The sequence below is a fragment of the Diadema setosum genome, chromosome 11 (genome assembly GCF_964275005.1).
Source record: "Diadema setosum chromosome 11, eeDiaSeto1, whole genome shotgun sequence".
NCBI lineage: Eukaryota > Metazoa > Echinodermata > Echinoidea > Diadematoida > Diadematidae > Diadema > Diadema setosum.
Genome location: NC_092695.1, coordinates 21,572,610 through 21,579,443, shown reverse-complemented (window position 1 = coordinate 21,579,443; position 6,834 = coordinate 21,572,610).

Below are 6,834 nucleotides of genomic sequence, written 5' to 3'. Positions count from 1 at the left end.
GTGTTAGCATACCGCACCAGTTTTAATGAAGTCTCTCAGATGTATTCCCGGTTTAGCTTGTTACATCTCTTATAACATAATAATGTGCAGAGCAGGTGGTTACGACTTCCTTTTTTCGTTATGTTGCTATTTTATTTTTTTTGTGCTGAGTTGTTCTTCTGTCGATAAAATTGACACTGCTTCGGTCATCAGCTTCCATTTGGATAGTCGAAGGGTGTATATTTCACCTCCACAGTCAATCTTTTATATTTCGACAGTAATCACTGTGAAAATAGAAGGCTGGACCTAGAAAGTGTACATTAAAGGTCTTGTTTACCTTTTGGGAGCAGTGATTTAAAAATTTTCAAGATATCACATTTCATGTATATGTGTAGATTTGTTTTATCACAAAATATCCTACCATATACGTTTTTTTTTTTTTTTTGGCAATAAAGCCTAAAATATAAGAAGATATCAGTATTTTTCTTAATAAACCGTAACTGTAGACGGTTTAGTCAGGAAACTTTTTAATTATAAATATTGTTCACATTTTGTATATTTAACAATACTTAACATTGATTTTACTGATTCAAAATTTTACAGTGGTTGTTTCTATCCCTAACTCACATTTCAGAACTATTTTGAAGCACCTTTCCTGTGATTTTGTTTCATCCACAAATGGTGAATTATGCCTTGAAGTATAAGATGTATAAGATGACAAAAGTGAGTTATTGGTTTGCCATCATCAATAATGTTCCGTGAGAGGTATAACTATAGTTCGTGATCTATAATTTTTAGGAAATCAATTTAAGCAATTGTCAAGCGAAAATCCAAACCAAAGTTTGTTTCCGTCAGAAGATTCTGTAAAAAGATGTGTATAAAATGATGTACATTAATAAAAAAAAATCCATATGCATCTAAATAAATAATCTGTAAATTATTATAAATTTGTAATCACGGCGCGATTTCCGTGTCTGCGGTGTGTGGTTTGTTGGGTTTTCCGAAGGAACATCCTTTAGACATCCATTTTTGACGTCATAACAAAGGTTTAATCAGTTAATTATTCATGATGATATATATAAATATACATTGAATTGATTGCTTTCTCCCTATCATTAACCGCATCGATATACTTTGCAGTATACATAGTTTTGCAGTCTGGTAGTAGGTATACAGACAGTTGCGTTATGAATCATTTCCCTATTTTGATATCCCTGATGGTGATTTTCATCATGATGCTAATATGATTACTTTTTAAAAATTTTCCATGTATTGATTGTCATGACAGCGTAATAGATTGTTTAGAAGTTGTGCAAATGGCTCATTATACTTGGAAAATCAATTATGAGCTATCGCGCAATGAAAAACTCTCATAATGACCATAATCAAACATTATCCACACAGTCAAGCACTGGTGAAATTGCAAAGTGTTTATGGATCACTGCGGTAGAACCACAGCGTAAGAAAACTAACTACATCGATGCTTTGATAAAATATTATTTCTTAAATTGGAGTATGCTTAATCCAGCCCCTTGACTTTCCTCTCATCGGTAAATCAATTTGATTTGTTGTAAGCAAATGATTATTGACAATACAGCTGCAAATGGGGTGTTTTTTCCATGCACATTAAAAACAGTACATTCATATTACGCTAACTAAAGTGGAAATGTTACTGTTCATTTTATAGAGTAAAATATAAATTTATATCAAAACGGTAATATCTCTGCTATGCCGTATATGGACTACAGTGTATTAGCTATGGATATTTTACATTCGCGACTAAATAGGCTTACCATGTACATGTATGTATAGATGTATAAAGTGCGGGACCTAAGAAAGGGAGGGCTTCTGTGACAGGCTTACAGGTATGGACGAGTTTTTATTGCGAATCTCAGTGAACACCATGTATTGTGTGAACGAAAAAACCGACGAGTCAAATTTTCGCAAACGGTGTCCGAGACAAAAAAAAAAGGAGGGGGGAGCGGAACGATTTGTAGCTACAAACAGAAAATTGATAGAGGCATGATATACACACACTACACCTACACACACAACCACCCCCACACACGCACACACACACACACACACGCACGTGCAAAGCTCGCCGTCAGGTATTGTGTTGAGTACCATCCATTAATTTGAAAGCATTACCAAACTAGGCCATGCAATTCCGGAGCTTTTCGTGACAATCAAGAATCAACATAAAGCCTACTCGCAAAGAACTCCGAGAGGATTATCCACGCACAGTGGCGGATCCAGGAGGGGGCGCACCGGGCGAGCGTCCCCTTTGTTTTTTTGTTGAAAACAAAAGAAATAAAAAAATGGAAAAAAAAATGGAGGGGGAAGGGGTGCGTGCTTCCCTTTTAATTTTGTACCCCCCCCCCCGATCCTGGATCAGCCCCTGACACATGCAGGATTACCGAACGCTCTGGCATCGAAAAAGACATGAGTTAATCAGAATGCATTTCGTTGCCCAATCGCATAAAGTAGAACGATCCAAAGAATTGTCTACTGTATAGAACATGAACTACCGAGATTGGATGAGGTTTGGTCAACAACCAACTATACTGTGCATGACTATTGGTATCATGCAGTGAACATTGCAATCATCGCGCAACTGTATGAAAATGAAATGAAGTCGGGCCCGAATTCATCTAAAACTACTTCTTATATTTCATTTCGTTTCATACATTCATTGTCCATTATCTAAATAATACGGAATTATTGCAAAATAACAGGGACGATTTGTACAAGCAAGGGTGGCATATTGGTGTAGTACAATGAAGTAAAATACAAATACAAATTACGCTAAGTATAATACAATGATAATAAGTACAATAGTATGATATATGAATAAAATGTACGTATACACACCTGCACATCCAATACTGATGCACATAATACTATACACAAGCAGGCAGCTTATATATCACATAAGTCCAACCTATTCTGCATTACAAACGAAGCAATAAAATCTGCTCAAGTTAACTATGAGTTGTTGTAGTTGTTGTTGTTGTTGTTGTTGTTTGTTTGTTTGTTTGTTTTTTTTTTGGGGGGGGGAAGGGGGTGGGGGTGGTGGTGGTCATTGCACCAAACATGATCTTGATATCTCGAGGGAAACACCACCAACAAGGCAACCTCATTACAGTATTCTGCCATCAAAGATGCAGATCTTCAAATTTTGTATACGAGCATAATTATCATGATGATATCCTCGTATGCAAAATTTGAATGACATTAATGTGTATTTGCCTGGTCTCATCCAAACTTTCGTGCTAGACGTAATAAATGTTTTTGCGCTATTACGTTGTATGGTATATTAATCGACTTTATGTGCACACTTACTGCAGGAATGATTTTCAATCCAATTCAATTCAATTTTATTCAACCATTCAGTATAAACATATGTCTACACATGCAAACAAAATTACATGTAATTATATCTGAAAGTGTACATATATTATATGAAAGACATTGAAAGGTCACGGCCCCTGTGAAGCAGGGCTTGTATCGATGGGGCCCAGTAACAAAATCTTATTCTAACACAAATCAAACTTCATATTATACAAACGTTTTAAAAGTTTTACACAGTCATACCCACCCACTCACACGCAAGCACTTTTACAACTAAACAAAAATCATACATACAATGATTAGGGCCTATATTTAAAAATGTAGTAAAATATATAAACATCAGCGACATGATTCCAAAAAATAAAAAATTCACTTCCCGAATTCACATTTTGTTAAATATTTCACTTTTACATAATACTTTAGAACTCGACAAAGTTGAACATGCTTTTACATTCTCATTTAAATCATTCCATATGTTTATTCCATGTGTTTCTCACGAATGTGTCGTGTTTTTTTTTTTTCATGATACAGTGTGCTGTAGGCAGCCCCGAAATTGATGACATTCTTAATGGAGATGGTGGTGTGCCGCATGGTGTTGTTTCTTCACTGTCACCATTGTTTATGCTCGTTCAATGTCGCCCTCGTAATTGTCACGTGTGATGATGCGATCACATGACATTATTGTGACGATGAAAGCGTGGACTGGGCGCTCCTTAACTCCATCACGGCTTCTCCCTTTGCTCGGCTGGGGGCGTATATAAAAGAGTGGGATGGAAACGGTAGCAACGTTGGTTGTGAGCGTGGAGCATGAAATTTGAGAGGCATATTAGATGCTAGTCCAAATATGCTGACTGAAAAGGGCGTGTTAGACCCCATCCACTTGCTATGTGTGTTTAAGCGTGTGTCATCACTTCGTGAACTGCCTCGCGCCTCGGTCGGTCTCTCGCGATGTAGACCCGAAACATCAGCAATGCGAGGTATTTACTCAGGCGGGAGATGACAGTTTATGCTGTTCCTGTCTGGCAGGCCTTCACTGAAGGCAAGGAGGAAAAACAGAATTCGAAATATTGGAAATTTGTGCAAATATGCATTCCACAAGTCGTGTGAGTTGCCAATGAGGAGATTGTGGGCGGAATGGGGGGGGGGGGGCATATTGAGTTGGGATGGAGATGAGGAGTATACACATAACACTGTTCAAGAGGTAACAGGACGTACACCACCTTTCAGATGTCTGGACACGAAAACGCAATTTATCACCTGCCTTTTAAAAGGGAGGGGAGAATAGGGAAGCAAAGGATTGAAGCTTTCTAGATTTATTTATATTGCCTTGAGTAGCAGTTCTGTCGCGTCAAGTATTCGCGGAGCCTAAGACATCAGCTGTTTGAAATTGACTTTATTTGAAGGTGTTCTTAATATATTTTCCTCATATACTTTTGATAAATTGTCTGACTATGTTTTGTACATTTGCCATTTCATTTTCATTTATTTCATCTGTCAAGTTTGCAAACAAATTTTAATTGTATTGTAACAGACTTCCAAGGACCAGAGATCATGCAATGAATAGTAACAAATATTTGAAAATTCAGTGTATATACAGACTTTAGATAACAAATCATGGTACAAAATGGATTTAAATCAGTCTAGAGTACTTTACATTCATATGAGATAATAAAATTATGCGCAGGGGAAGCAAAAGCAGATGCGTGTGGGGGTGTATAGGTCCCAGAAAAAAGGTCGAACACAATAACTTACGCATACATTCACCGCACGCACGCAAGTGCACGTGGACAAGCACGTTGGCACACCTACACACACACACACACACACACAACAACAACAACAACAACAACAACAACAACGACGACGACGACGACGACAACAACAACAACAACAACAAAGAGAAAAGAAGGAGAAAATACCACCAAGACAGTCATAGGGACAACATTTGGTAGAAAATAATGTGGGTGCCTGCAGCTGCGAGAGAAAAGAAAATATGAGAAAAAAAGAAAGAAAGAAGGAAATGGAAATGGGACTATGTGAACCTGTTCAACAACCATGATGTCTGATCGGCCGGATGTTGGGGGATACATTCCCATCCCCCATCCTTCTGCTGACCATACACATTGATCAAGACTGCATTTAAAGAGAGAACGTGAGCGACATTATGATCTTATACAACCTTTTCACTTCCTGACATACTTTTCAGCGAGCACAACATTCGAGTCATTTCAATTATATAAGCTACCTGCACTTTAGTTCTATCCAACAAAAGATAATACACAATACAAAGAATACATTACACTTTGTCAATTCATATTCTTGAATAATTTGAAAGAAGTCTACAAGTCACAGTGAAAGTATAATAATAATAATAATAATAATAATAATAATAATAATAATAATAATAATAATAATAATAATAATAATAATAATAATAACAATAACAGTAATAATGATAATAATTATAATAACAATAATATATATATATATATATATATAATACGAATAATCATAATTGCTTGTAAGACGTAGATCAATCTATAAAAAAAAAGTGTATATACCAACTATATCTCCAGAATTAATCTTTGTACCGTGAGAGCATTTAACAATATTGATATAGTTACACATAACGTACATGTTGTTCATTAATCCTATTGTAAGCATCATTACACGACCTCTCCTATCCGGACATGTCGGGACCGGCGCTCATCCGGATAAGGGATTTGGCCTGATATATATAGGAGACTCTACATGCCTGGCTGCCTACCAATGTTATATATATAGCTAACGATGTGCGCATACTATTAGTTTTGCGTGAACATGTCACGTCCTCGTCAGCTGGTCTGCTTTCAGAATTTTCTGATAATTTGCTCAATGAACGATCGTCTGTACCGTGCCCTGATTTACCGAAAAATTTCTGTCAATGTTCTTGCTGTGATTTGGGGGTATTGTGTGAGTGTATGAATGGATTTTATTTGGATGAAAATTTGATGTGAATGTACATTATGTTGGGAATAAACTATGTGATTCATGTGAGTTTGTGCAGGAATTTTGTCTGAGTTTGTAATCCCCCTTTCTCCCGTAATTACTAGATTGAAGAAAAAAAAAAATCTGCGCGAGATTGCGTCCGGATAGTAGAGAGATCCAGATAAAGGGAGGGCGGATAGGAGAGGTCAGACTGCATAATGATGGTCATGATAATAAATTCATGCTTAAGCTGTCAAAGATGCCCAAATACTATCCCTACGTAGTCATCCTGATTATTTTCACGTTTTGATCGACCTTTTTTCCCCCACAATCCAGATTTCCCCTATGATTTATCATTAAATTGAAATATGTAGGACCCTATATAATAATATATGTATATATATACATATACATAAATATATATATATATATATATATATATATAATATATATATATATATATATATATATATATATATATATATATATATATATGTATATATATATATATATATATATGTGTGTTTGTGTGTG